At 40.6% G+C, this 13,705-nt stretch overlaps 1 protein-coding gene and 1 pseudogene across 1 annotated transcript in view; one reads left to right on the forward strand and one right to left on the reverse strand.

Annotated features, from left to right (window-relative positions):
- The window catches only part of LOC114666296 (cullin-9), a 122,134-nt gene that overhangs the window by 11,971 nt on the left and 96,458 nt on the right, over positions 1–13,705 (forward strand).
- LOC114666305 (uncharacterized) lies at positions 3,143–3,270 on the reverse strand (annotated as a pseudogene).

Genomic DNA, 13,705 nt, shown 5'->3' on the forward strand with positions numbered 1-13,705 from the left:
TTACATGTTTTGTATTGTATTAGATAGATAGATACTTTATTAATCCCAATGGGAAATTCACATACTCCAGCAGCAGCATACTGATACGAAAAACAATATTAAAGATTGATAACAATGCAGGTAAAAACAGACAATAACTTTGTATAATGTTAACGTTGACCCCCCCCCCCCCCCCGGGTGGAATTGAAGAGTCGCATAGTTTTGGGGAGGAACGATCTCCTCAGTCTGTCAGTGGAGCAGGACGGTGACAGCAGTCTGTCGCTGAAGCTGCTCCTCTGTCTGGAGATGACACTGTTTACTGGATGCAGTGGATTCTCCATAATTGATGGGAGCCTGCTGAGCGCCCGTCGCTCTGCCACAGATGTCAAGCTGTTCAGCTCCATGCCAACAATAGAGCCTGCCTTCCTCACCAGTTTGTCCAGGCGTGAGGCGTCTTTCTTCTTAATGCTGCCTCCCCAGCACACCACCGCGTAGAAAAGGGCGCTCGCCACAACCGTCTGATAGAACATCTGCAGCATCTTATTGCAGATGTTGAAGGACGCCAGCCTTCTAAGGAAGTATAACCGGCTCTGTCCTTTCTTACACAGAGCATCAGTATTGGCAGTCCAGTCTAAGTTATCATCCTGCTGCACTCCCAGGTATTTATAGGTCTGCACCATCTGCACACAATCACCTCTGATGATCATGGGGTCCATGAGGGGTCTGGGCCTCCTAAAATCCACCACCAGCTCCTTGGTTTTGCTGGTTTTCAGGTGTAGGTGGTTTGAGTCGCACCATCTAACAAAGTCCTTGATTAGGTTCCTATACTCCTCCTCCTGCCCACTCCTGATGCAGCCCACGATAGCTGTGTCGTCAGCGAACTTTTGCACGTGGCAGGACTCCGAGTTGTATTGGAAGTCCGATGTATATAGGCTGAACAGGACCGGAGAAAGTACAGTCCCCTGTGGCGCTCCTGTGTTGCTGACTACAATGTCAGACATGCAGTTCCCGAGACGCACATACTGAGGTCTGTCTTTAAGATAGTCCACGATCCATGCTACCAGGTATGAACCTACTCCCATCTCTGTCAGCTTGTCCCTAAGGATCAGAGGTTGGATTGTGTTGAAGGCACTAGAGAAGTCCAGAAACATAATTCTTACAGCACCACTGCCTCTGTCCAAGTGGGAGAGGGATTGGTGTAGCATATAGATGATGGCATCCTCCGCTCCCACCTTCTCCTGATATGCAAACTGCAGAAGGTCGAGGGCATGTTGAACCTGTGGCCTCAGGTGGTGAAGCAGCAGCCTCTCCATGGTCTTCATCACATGTGATGTCAGAGCAACAGACCGGAAGTCATTCAGCTCACTAGGACATGATACCTTTGGGACTGGGGTGATGCAAGATGTTTTCCAAAGCCTCGGGACTCTCCCCTGTTCCAGGCTCAGGTTGAAGATGCGCTGTAGAGGACCCCCCAGCTCTGATGCACAGACCTTCAGCAGTCGTGGCGATACTCCATCTGGACCAGCTGCTTTGCTGGCACGAAGTCTCCTCAGCTCTCTGCTCACCTGCGCTGTTGTAATTATGGGTGGGGATGTCTCTCCTATGCTGGTATCGGCAGAAGGATGTGTGGAGGGTGCAGTACTCCGAGGTGAGAGTGGGTTAGGGTGGTCAAACCTGTTAAAGAAATTGTTCATTTGGTTTGCTCTCTTCACGTCTCTCTTGATGGTGGCACCCCGCTTCGAGCTGCAGCCAGTGATGATCTTCATCCCATCCCACACTTCCTTCATGCTGTTATTCTGCAACTTCTGCTCCAGCTTTCTCCTGTACTGATCCTTCGCCGCCCTTCTGCACGCGCTTGAGCTCATGCTGATTACCGCCTTTAAAAGCCCTTTTTTTCTGGTTCAAAAGGCCCTTGATGTCACTTGTAATCCATGGCTTGTTGTTTGCATAGCAGCGTACAGTTCTTACTGGAACTACAATGTCCATACAGAAGTTGATGTAGTCGGTAGTGCAGTCAACAACCTCCTCAGTGTTCTCACTATGTGATCCCTGCAGGATATCCCAGTCTGTAGTTCCAAAGCATTCTCTCAGAGCCTTCTCTGCCTCAGGGGACCACTTCCTGAATGAGCATGTGGTTGTAGGTAGGACCCTCACTCTCGTTTGTAGTGAGGCTGAAGCAGAACCAGGTTATGATCTGCTTTCCCAAGCGCAGGCAGCGGGGTGGCGCTGTATGCGTCATTAACGTTTGCATACAGTAAATCAATAGTCTTATTTCCCCGGGTGTTACAGTCCACATACTGGGAGAAGGCAGGTAATGTTTTGTCCAGCGTCACATGGTTAAAGTCTCCAGCGATTAGCACAAGCGCCTCAGGGTGCTGCGTTTGTAACTTAGCAACAGCAGAATGGATGATGTCACTCGCTATCTCCATGTCCGCCCAAGGAGGGATGTAAACAATAACAACAATGACGTTTCCAAACTCTCTGGGCAAGTAATAGGGACGCAAACTTACGGCCAACAGTTCGATGTCCCTGCAGCAAGTGGAGACTTTGACGTTAACATGTCCAGAGTTACACCACCGTGTATTAACATAGAGAGCGAGTCCTCCCCCTTTGTGCTTCCCGCAGGTACTTGCATCTCTGTCCGCTCTAACTGTGCTAAACCCGGGTAGCTCCACGTTAGCATCTGGCATGGTGGTAGTTAGCCACGTTTCGCAAAAGCACAACAAACTGCATTCTCTGTAGGTTCTGACATTTTTCACCAGCGCAGCCAGTTCGCCGATCTTATTTGAGATTGAGTTCACATTTCCCAGAATCACAGAAGGCCCCGAAGGCTTAAAACGCCACTTTCTTGCAAGCCGCTTCATTTTTAGCTTAGCTCCAGCTCTGCTGCCACGATACCGCCTTCTTACCTTGTTGGGTAAATAGGGAACCACACCGGCACTGGCATTTGTTCTCAGCGCTCGAAGTTGAGTACTTGAATAGACGAGTCTCAGCATGTAAAAATCCATGCCCATGCTGTAAAAGTAAGTGTGTCCAGGGAACGAATCCACATAAAATAAAGTGATAGGAGTGATCAATAAAAAAGAGAAAAATAAAAGTAGAAAAATAAAGTCGTACATGGAGCTGCTGAAAAGGCTGCGATTCTCGGCGGCGCCTGAGTCAGGTTTATGCAGTCAAGTTTCCCGCATTTGGGGAAATCGTAGGGGTCAGCACACCCGGAGTGCAATGGATGAGCCTCGCCCTGGGAGAACCACCTTAGTGATCATGGTATCTCCCCAGCCAGGTAAGTATTACAGGAAAGGCACAGTTTTGTTCACTTCAATAATGGAGGTACTTTAATATAAAGCCATCAAATCGTATTTCTGTTTTTTCCGTGGTATGGAAAGTATTTAAGTATCATACATTTCCACTGATATTGGCATCAAATACAAAATTTCTTGGAATTGTGACATCACTAGATACAACCATATATTTAAAAAATAAATGCAGATAAAACAAAGAAAAAATCAAATCAAAATTCAGCCCCCACCTAAGAGGAAAGAAGAGATGTACAAAAAATGAATATAATAGAACAATTAATAGCATAAGAGAGCCCATCACAGGTCCAGCATGCTTATTCTAAAATAACTAGGGGGCTCCGCCCCCTGCTCGCTTCACTCGCCAACCCCTGGTGTTGGGAATGAGAAAGAGCGTGATGTATGAATGAGATAAAGAATAATGTGAAGGTGTAGGTGATGCAGTAATGTAATGACTTGGGTAGTTATGTTTTCCACATTAATATTTTTTGGACATAATATAGTGCGTTGTGTTAAAAGGGGCATTTGGTCAAATGAGATTGCTGTTCCAAATCTGTCTGTAACTAAGTCGGCGCAGATAAAGGCTTGAGGAATTGTAATAATATCTGGGTGAAGTCTATCTGTATTGGTGAGTGTACCATCTCCCAGTTGTAATAACCAATTGTTATGATCTGGATGTGGACATCGCATGTTATGTACTAACTGTATCTTTTGAAAGCAATGCCAATTGTCTGCGTATTTTAAGGTGCACTGAACAATAGCTGAGCGCATGGAATGTGGAACAATAGCTACGCACTGTCTAAAATCTCCTCGTAATAAAAGTACCTTTCCTTCAAAGGGAAGATCATTATTCATAAACATTTGTAGAAGTTTATGAATGGTGTGGAGTAAGTGAGTGGATGCCATTGTACATTCATCAATAATTAACAGTTTCGCAAGACGGATGTCATGTGCAGTGCCACTGTTAATGTTCATAGTGGATATCGATTTGTAGGATCTAATGCAGTTTATATAAAGATTTCACTTTCAGGTACATCGTTAGTTAGAAGCTTCTGTAGATATTCAGGATATGAATGTAAAGGAGGCAGTCTAATTTGACCGTTTTGATAACAACGTGTAAATTCATTACATGTATTGCCAGTTGTTTCTTCAGGGAAGTTAAGTGAATGACAATGATTGCAAATGACATTCATTAATTTTCCTGAATAGTGGACTCATTATTGAACGCGTTGTCAGCTAACTGGCGCAATCGTTTAGCAGGTGTCTGTCGTTGATGTTCTCTCGCTGCCGTTTCTGTATGTCTGAGACGGGAGGTGTTTCGTTTTGAAGCCGTGCCTGTTTCGATGCAGTACTGTGAGACGCGCGCTGCATGCGTCCACGTTCAGTGTGTCTGTCCATTTGGGTTCGTTTCTGTAATTGTGTTAGTTGAGCTTTGCGTTTTTGGAGCCGAGACATTTTTTCTTCCAGAGTTTCAGAAGCGCATTGGAGCCGACGTGTATTGTTTTTTTTCATGCAGGTTCGTGTGTTTGGTCCCGTTACTCGAGCCGTATCGGTTTGTACCCGTGATCGTGAATTCATGAATTGTTTGTTCTTCAGCGTTAGAAATCTGGATAAGTAATAAGGAGGATCGCACTCACTGTTAATATGGAGCCTTTTCTGCGGTTGAACGGTTAATAGTGCCTCATTGTAATGAGATACACCTATGCTGCATAGTGTGAATTGTGTTTGGTCCCGTTATCCGAGCCGTATCGATTAGTACCCGTGATCGTGAATTTATGACTTGTTTGTTCTTGAGCGTGATAAATATGGATAAGTAATAAGGAGGATCGCACTCACTGTTAATATGGAGCCTTTTCTGCGGTTGAACGGTTAATAGTGCCTCATTGTAATGAGATCTACCTATGCTGCATATTGTGAACGTGTTGAGATGACGTATGTTTAATACGGACGGTTCATTTAGAAATGGGGCTTTGTGTGTAGATTTGTGCATATTTGCGTTGTTGATTTGTTTCAGGGTGTACTCTTCCAATGCGATGTAATATTTGTCCACATATGCGAAAGCAGTATGGGCCATTGCCTTTTGGTGGCCTGATATTTACTCCGGTAGATGCAAAAGCAAATGAACTATTGTAGGATCTAATGCAGTTCATAAAGTTTTTAGTTTCAGGTACATCGTTAGTTAGAAGCTTCTGTAGATATTCAGGATATGAATGTAAAGGAGGCAGTCTAATCTGACCCTTTTGACAACAACGTGTAAATTCATTACTTGTATTGCCAGTTGTTTCTTCAGGGAAGTTAAGTGAATGACAATGATTGCAAATGACATTCATTAATCCTAATGAATTTTCCTCAATAGTGGACTCATTATCGAACGCGTTGTCAGCTAAGTGGCGCAATCGTTTAGCAGGTGTCTGCGGACGGTTCCTTTAGAAATGGGGCTTTGGGTGTCACTTCTTATTGATATTAGTGTGTTTGTGGGTCTGAATCGTCGTTGTTGTGAACGTTTCGTGTGCCAGGGGCTTGTTGAATCGTCCTCTTTGTGTGTGTCCCGTCCGTTGCTTGTATGGTGGGGGGGTGTGCTTGGAGGTGGGTGTGGGATTCGTGGGGCGCGAGCGGCTTCTTTTTTTTTGTGTGCTAGTTTCGTGTGCAATGGCTTTTGTGCGCCGCTGTGTGCGTCGCCTGCGTTTGACTCCTTTTTTGTGTGCTGACTCCTTTTTTCTGTGGTCGCGGCGCCTCATTTCTTTGACTCCTTTTTTCTGTGCTCACTCCTTTTTTCTGTGGTCGCGGCTTTTCTGTGGTCGCGGCCGCCTCTCGCGGCGCCTCATTTCTTGGGGCGCCTGCGCAGTACGTCTTTTTGCGGCTATGGCCCATGGCCGGATGTCCCAGTGTCCATCCGGTTTAGCATTCTCGGTTAGTAATATGGATAATGAATTCTGCCACTGTTTTAAAAAAAAAAAAAAGCTTTGAACATATTTTCGAAGAGTGAACTTGATTTTTAAAATTTTATTTATTTATTTATTTTTTTACGTTTGAGGTAGTAACATAGAGCTTTGCATACCAAGTGAGTTATAGAAGATGGGTTGAGATTCTTCCAGTTGAGCAAGATAAGTCTGCATGCGACTAATGCGATATAGGGTATTACAATTGATTTATCCCTATGCACTTTAACCTCATTCAGGAGTACACCAAATACTGCTGGTAATGTATTAGGAGTGATTGTGACACTAAAACAGTCTGAGAAATATGTAAAGATTTTTGTCCCAAATTATATCAATTTAGTACACTCCCTAGTGATGTCAGAGATAGATAGCCGTGCTCACAGTTTGGATTTTGCCCTCAGAACATTTTGAACAATATTAAACACAATAAAGATGATTGTTTGAAAGACTTGTAGTTAAATTATGGAATGCGTGGTGCACATAGAACTAGGGTGGAAAGATGAATTCTTTGAAATATTTTTTATTTATTGTTGAAATGCTTTTGGGGTCTTACCAATTCTATTTTAAAGTACTAGGATCGCTAACCTCTGCTCCTCCAAAGTTTTTGTACGCATTTTGTGGAATTAAATTTCAAAGTGTTTTTGAAGTATTGAAGAATATGAGCCCTGGTTACCCAAATGAAATATTGTAAGGTTTGAAGTTACTTTTTGGAGTGCTTTATTTACTTTACATTTTAAATCCTTAGCTCAGTCACATGGAAGCAGTTGAATATAACCATCTTCAATAAGTGACAAATTCCTCTACACCAGTCAGGTTTTTTTTAAAATCTTTTTTTCTTTCTCTCTCTCTTTTTATAAATTAGACTACTTGATCTGAAGCATCAGCAAATTGCAACATTATTTACTTTTGGTGTTGGTTTGCTTTGCCAAAGTCCATTTAAATTCCACAAGAAATGCTTTGCTTTTTATAGATGTGTGAAATGTGTGTTTGGTTTTGTATATGACACAAACTGTAAAGGGACTATTTTATTCCTTTATGTAATTTTTGATTTAGCACAGTTCTTTAGTTGTATTTTTTTTCAGAATATGCGAAGTTGGTAATTTATTGGTGTTTTTTTGGTAAGTTTTCAGCATTTAAAGTCCAACATCATTTTCATGTGAGAACTTCTTTGTAACACATTTGGTCATCCTTTTTCTTTTCTGGAGTGCAATATTTGTTAAAAAAAAATGGGCAATAAGAGCCCAGCACCTTTTCACTTAATGATTTGTGTGCCCTCATTCTACTACTGCCTGTTGTGCAGTGCCATACTTCTAAAATTTATAAGTGCTTGTACTGTAACCTGTTAAATGTTGCTACCAACTTCCCATTTTGTAAAAAATGAGTTTGGTTTTGTCAGGGGTGTGGAAATCAAATTTTTTCTACTTGTCCACGGACAAGTAAACTTAGAAAATCCACTTGTCCGCCAGTTAACTTCACTTGCCCATAAACAAATAACAAAAGTGAAAAATAGTTTATTTTTTGTGATCTGTTTTATTGATAACAAAACTGCCTTCCATTTTAAAACTGAAAAAAGTTCTTTCAGGGAGTAGTATTTTGCCATCTTCCTCTGGAACATTATATGAAAGATTCCGTTATCATTTTAACTCACTAATAAACAATGCCTTCATTATAGCTACACTAGTTCTGTTTCACATATTACAGTTACATAACAGAACACTGTCCTGATTCATTTTCTGACATGTTCTTCAGCTTTTGTCTTGCAACATCTTCTCCTCCAAGAATCTTTACCATCTCAGACAGCATGGGCAGGATGCTGTTCATTTCTGCTTGAGCTGAACTGCATGGTTCCTGGACTGATGGTCCTGCAGAAGTGGATGCTAATTACCTTTCAGGTTTTTTATGAGTGATGTGCCTGTTGCCAGATGACAGCCAGAATTCCACAGCTGGTAGTGGGTCAACCTCTTCTAAAGGTTTGCCATCAACAACAATGCACATCTGGTTTTGAAGGTTTTCCTGAGTCAGGTGGGTTCTTAGAGAACTCTTTACTAAATTCATATTGGAGAATAATCTCTCGCAAGAAGCTGTGGAAGGAGAAACTGTAATAAACGGTGAGATCAGCACACTGACATTCTTCAGAGACTCTTCCTTCCTCTGCAGAACTGAGGTATAGACAGCAAGTGGATGGTACTGCCATTGCATTGATATCTGCACTTTAAGTGCTTGCCATTCAGATGGTGCATGTTTAATGTCCTCATCAGTCAACAAATCACTATACTGCTGACACAAGTTCTTGATTTCATAGTTTCCGTAAGTGCTCAGTTCAGACAGAGTGTGTGGCCAGATTCTGAAATCAAACATCCTCATATCTGACACAGGAGGCTTATGAAGATCAGAGAATCTGGTAAGTATATACTGAACCATGCTTTCCAGGAGATCATGAACATCTCTGTCTTCACAAAAATCTCTGAAACCACCAGACAGCTTTAAGTATCCTTCAAATGTACTAGACTCCTTGTCAAACAGGTTATAAAACTTTGCAAGGTTTTCTCCTGGCTTGTTTGTCATGGCATGCAATCTGGTGTACAAGGTGTCAATGGCCTCCTTAACTTCAAATATCAGCAAGTCTTTGCTCTGGAAAAGAGTTGAGGTGGCTGTAATAGCAGAAAGTACATCCATCATTAGATATAGATACTTAATAAATTTTACTTGGTTGAGGTCATGTAGGATGACTTTAACCTGCCCCAGTTAATCTGCCTTGTTTGATGTGGAAAGTATCTATTCCATGTAGGTAACAGTTACATGTAAATCCTGGCTAACAGCTTTCAGTGCTCTGGACTTTGATGATACCCATCTGATGGCTTTTATTTCTGAATGCATAAGCAAGGTTTCATTCAAAATTGACGCAAGATTTTGCAGCTCACTTTCTCTTTGGTGAAAAAGAATAAAACTTGCAGATGTGCTTAATGGTGTCTTCAAACTTTTTCAGATAGCCTACATCTTTTACAGCATCAAGTACACCTAACTCCAGTTTATGTGCCACACAGTGTGTAACAAGAACTTTGTTACTTACACAATCACTGAGCTTTCTGGCAACACCATTTTTAGCTCCAAGATTAACTGCTGCACCATCAAGATTAATGCACACAAGCTTTGGGTCATTGTCTCCAATGTTTTCAATATCAATGCCACATTTTGACAAACCATTTTTTATGGCAGCAACAACACCATCTGCTCTGGCATTTTCTAAATTCTCAATGCTAGTCATGGCTGTGTAGGGATCAAACATTTCTGGATGAACGTACCTCAGTAGTATACCTTCTTGGTCTATTACTGATGAGTCGGTACTTGAGTCACTTGTGACTTAAAAGAATCTGACATGTTTCATGTGGCTTGAGACATCATTCAACAAAACGGACGATATTGACTTCACAAATTCAACACAGGCATCCCTGCCTCGATGGTCACTCCCTAAATTTACACCATTCTTTTCCTGCACAGAACACACAAATTGAAAGTCAGTAAATGGCCTGTTGTGCTTAGCAACAGCGTAAGCAGTATTGAACAGCCTAGCATAATGCTCGACCTCCGAGCATTCAACTTTAGAAAACGCTTTTTCAATTGAACCAACTTTTTTCTTATGTTTAGACTCATGCTTTGACGTACAGGCAATGTGTTTCGCAGACAGCTGATGCGACAGTAGTGTGTCTTTCCTGTGGATGTTTTGCCGACAATAAGTGCATACTGACGGCAAATTTGGCAAAAAACAGTGTCCGTGTTGTCTGCATTTACCCACGGAAACTCTTTGAGCCATTGCGATTGAAAAGACCGTTTTCGTTTTTTATCATACTCATGGCCTCTTTCAGCTTTTGTTTTTCTTTTCTTCCACTCATTGTCAGGTTTTTCAGGGCCTGTTGTGCCAGTTTTAATCAAGAAACAATCCATTTCTCATCCGCGATGCTACTTGCTTCAGTTTCAGCAACACGCATATAGCGAGAAAAACATGCTTACCGCAGTGCATTATGGGTTACGCAGGGTAATTCCTAATGATGTATTCGAAATTCCGCAAGATGGTAAATTTCCAAAGAAGTAAATATTACCGATGTTGTCGGGAAAAAATAATTGTGTCTAAGTGAAGATTTTTATAGATATTTCATAATATTTGGAAACCATTAGAATGTTTTCTTCTTTATTTTTAATAAACTGACAGCGCAAAACCAACTTGTTTTATATGAAAAATTCTCTAATCAAAAACGATTTATAGACAGCTCATCAAAATTGATGTTGTCACGAAATAAATTTCTTAATTCCTCAATATATCACAACCTACGCGAAATCGCAAATTTCAGGAAAGATTAACTGCCTAACAAGCTTTGTTATGTGGTGAAAACATTTGCATTGAAAGTTAAATGACCGCATTTTTATGTAGAAACAATGAATTTTATCAATAATATATGAGTTATCGATTATAATGAAAAATCATCAGATTACATCGTAATGTCGGCATGAAAAAAAATGACCGTATCTCCAAGTGTGTAAATAGTAGGGTAAAATACTTATGTAAGACCGTAAGAGTTCTTCCCCTTTGAAAAATCAGCCGTCATTTTGTAAACAATATTGAAGACCAGTTTGAGACATGAAGAACATGCCTAAGTAGACTGTTTCCGCACAAAGTATGTACCCAAATGTTTAAAATTTGAAAGTAGTGGTAAAAATGTGCCCTGCACAGCACATATAATTCTTTTTTTCTCCAGAAAATTGCACTTGTCCGCAGACAAATGAAACCAGAAAAACACGCTTGTCCGATGGTCAATTTACCCGTGTCGGAAGAGTCGGCGTTGGATTTCCGCACCCCTGTTTTAGATAGATAGATAGATACTTTATTAATTCCAAGGGGAAATTCACTTACTCCAGCAGCACCTTTTAGTAAATATATTTCACTATTTGAAACTTCAGAAATCTTTGACGTATACATTTATTCTGAAAATCACTTGTATAAAAATGGGTAGTTTTGTTTTTCAAACTTTTGCATTAGTATTGAGTATAAGGAAAACAGTGGTAATTGGCTTAGATCATCCTGTGTCGTTACTACTAAAAATAAACATTCAGGAATTACTCTACCTGAGAAAAGCAGTATGGATTATTCCACTGTCTTGAGGGTGCGGTAAGCACCTCAAGATAGTGTTTAGTCAGTACTAAAATTTTGGTATCAATACCAACTTTTAATAATCTGACCTAATGGAAACATGTAGAATGGAAACATGTAGATTGAAAAGAGCAGTGGACCCAGAATAGATCCATAGATACACCATATAAAATGTCATGGGTCTCTGAGGTATAATCACCACAACTAATAAAGAATTTTCTACCTGAAATGAATTTAAAAGAATTTTCTACCTGAAATGATTTTAAGACAGGGCAAGAAATATTGAGGTTATGAACACTTGAATCCCAAATAGCAAATGCATCACCAGAGACTGCTGGCTTGGTGGGAGAGCGGAAATGGTCAAATCAGTACTGGATTGTGATACTTGCCTGAGCCATTGGAGGTTTAGCTTGCATAGCTAAAACAGCCAGGTATTTTTATTGTTGTGGTTGCGTCGGATTGGCACAGAAATAAAACTCACTTGGCCAAGTGAGACCGCAGCATGGCATGGGGTTAAAGTTTTTGAATGAAGGTGACTTGTGACGATCTCAGCTGCCGAGGAAGTTTTTTAGCAGGCAAGCCTTCAGTTCCCACAGGTGTGATTGTCTGGCTAGGAGTAGCTGGATCTGGTTCTCAAAGGCCTAGAGTTCTTCGATGACATGCTGCATCTCACAGTCGAACATTGTCCTCTTACGCTTCAAGTCCTAGGAAAGAATGAGAGCAGTGGGCACACAGTTCCCACTGGTAATTCACAACAGCTCTTTGAAACGTATAAACAAAAATATCCTAAGTGATCGAAACAGTAGCACATGTGTACAGGTCAACAGCCAGGGGGTGCAGTTGGGAAGGGGGGATTGAGTCACACCCACATTCTCACTGTCACTAGCGCCTCTTTGTCTTGCTTGGTACAGTCAAGGGTAAAAGTATAGTATTTATGCACTTGGTGCGGTATTCACATCAAAGCTTTTATGAGTTACACGAAATGTAGTGTATGACGCAGGTTTGCCTTGGATAATGTGGGATCTTGGTAAATCGAGGCAAGGATAATCGGGTCTGTATATTAAAATATTTATGTATTTGTAATTTAAATATTCACACTTAATTTTTATCTAATTTGACAGACCTAATATGGGCAGCCAGAAAGATGTGTTTTTTTTTTTTTTTTTTACTTGGGATGCCTTAGCAGGAAACTAGCATTTTAAAGCTCATCCCCTGAGCCATGAAGGTAAAGGAAAATAGGGTTTGTAGAGAATGAAGACCTGATGTTTGTCTTCTGAAATAATAAAGGTGCCAGCCATGGTTAAGATTATAAAATTACTCTGCAATTGAGAATTTGTAGTTTTATGTTGTTCTTTGAATTAGTATGATGACATCGGCCTCCTTCCCGACTTCCCTAATAGTTAAATGCCTTTCGCATCAAGAGTGCAAGAGTCCATTTTACTGCTTTTAGAGCTTTTTTTTTTTTTTTTTGGTTTGTTTGTCTTTTTCGAATATTCATTTTTAAGTATGGGTTTGTGAAAACCATGGAACATATACTTGCCAGCAACAGGTGAAATGGAGCAAGAAACCATGTGTTGCTTTGAATTATATTCATGTTGCTTTCTATCATCCCTTATGATTATGTACTCTTTAGAAACCATTGTGCAAAATATTCATTAATGCAAAAGAGGTGGCATAATGGATTATGCAGCTGCATTAGTCTGCACAGTCTTCCTGTGTTTGCATGCAGTTTTCTCCATGTAATTCTTATTCTAAAGACACAGGTGTTTGCTTAACTGGCTTGTATAAACTAGCTTGTTGTGAGTGAGCAATCGTGCCAGTCCCTGGTTGGTTAGGCATTTGAGAAAAGAAACTAATGGATTTTCACATTTACATTATAAAACTGAGTTGTGTTACTTACCAAGCTAGAAGTATGGCTTTTTGAGCATGAGGTGAAATTCCACTAAAATGAAGAGAACACACATAATCCATAATACGCACATAATCCATAATGGACAATCTAGGAATCAAATTGGAGTCCTGGCTATGTGAACTATGATTAAAGGTTTTAGGCCTTAAAAGTTGTTTTGAAGACTAGCTTGTTTTTAACAAAACAAAATATAATTTACGTATTTTCTTTGTGCCTTGTATTATTTAAAGATGATCCATCCATCTGGTTTCATATTTACTAGAGCTTATTTCAGGATAATGTGGGAGGGAATCAACTACAGATGTCATTATTAGAAACAATTTGTTACATTTAAAAGTGTAATGAACATTGAAAGATGCAACTGTATTTTTTAGTTTTCTTCATATTTCCGTTCATAGCTATTTCAAATGTTTTTGTTCAGTTCAGCGGAAATGTTTTT

This window comes from Erpetoichthys calabaricus, chromosome 15, assembly GCF_900747795.2.
Source record: "Erpetoichthys calabaricus chromosome 15, fErpCal1.3, whole genome shotgun sequence".
In the NCBI taxonomy this organism is placed as follows: domain Eukaryota; kingdom Metazoa; phylum Chordata; class Cladistia; order Polypteriformes; family Polypteridae; genus Erpetoichthys; species Erpetoichthys calabaricus.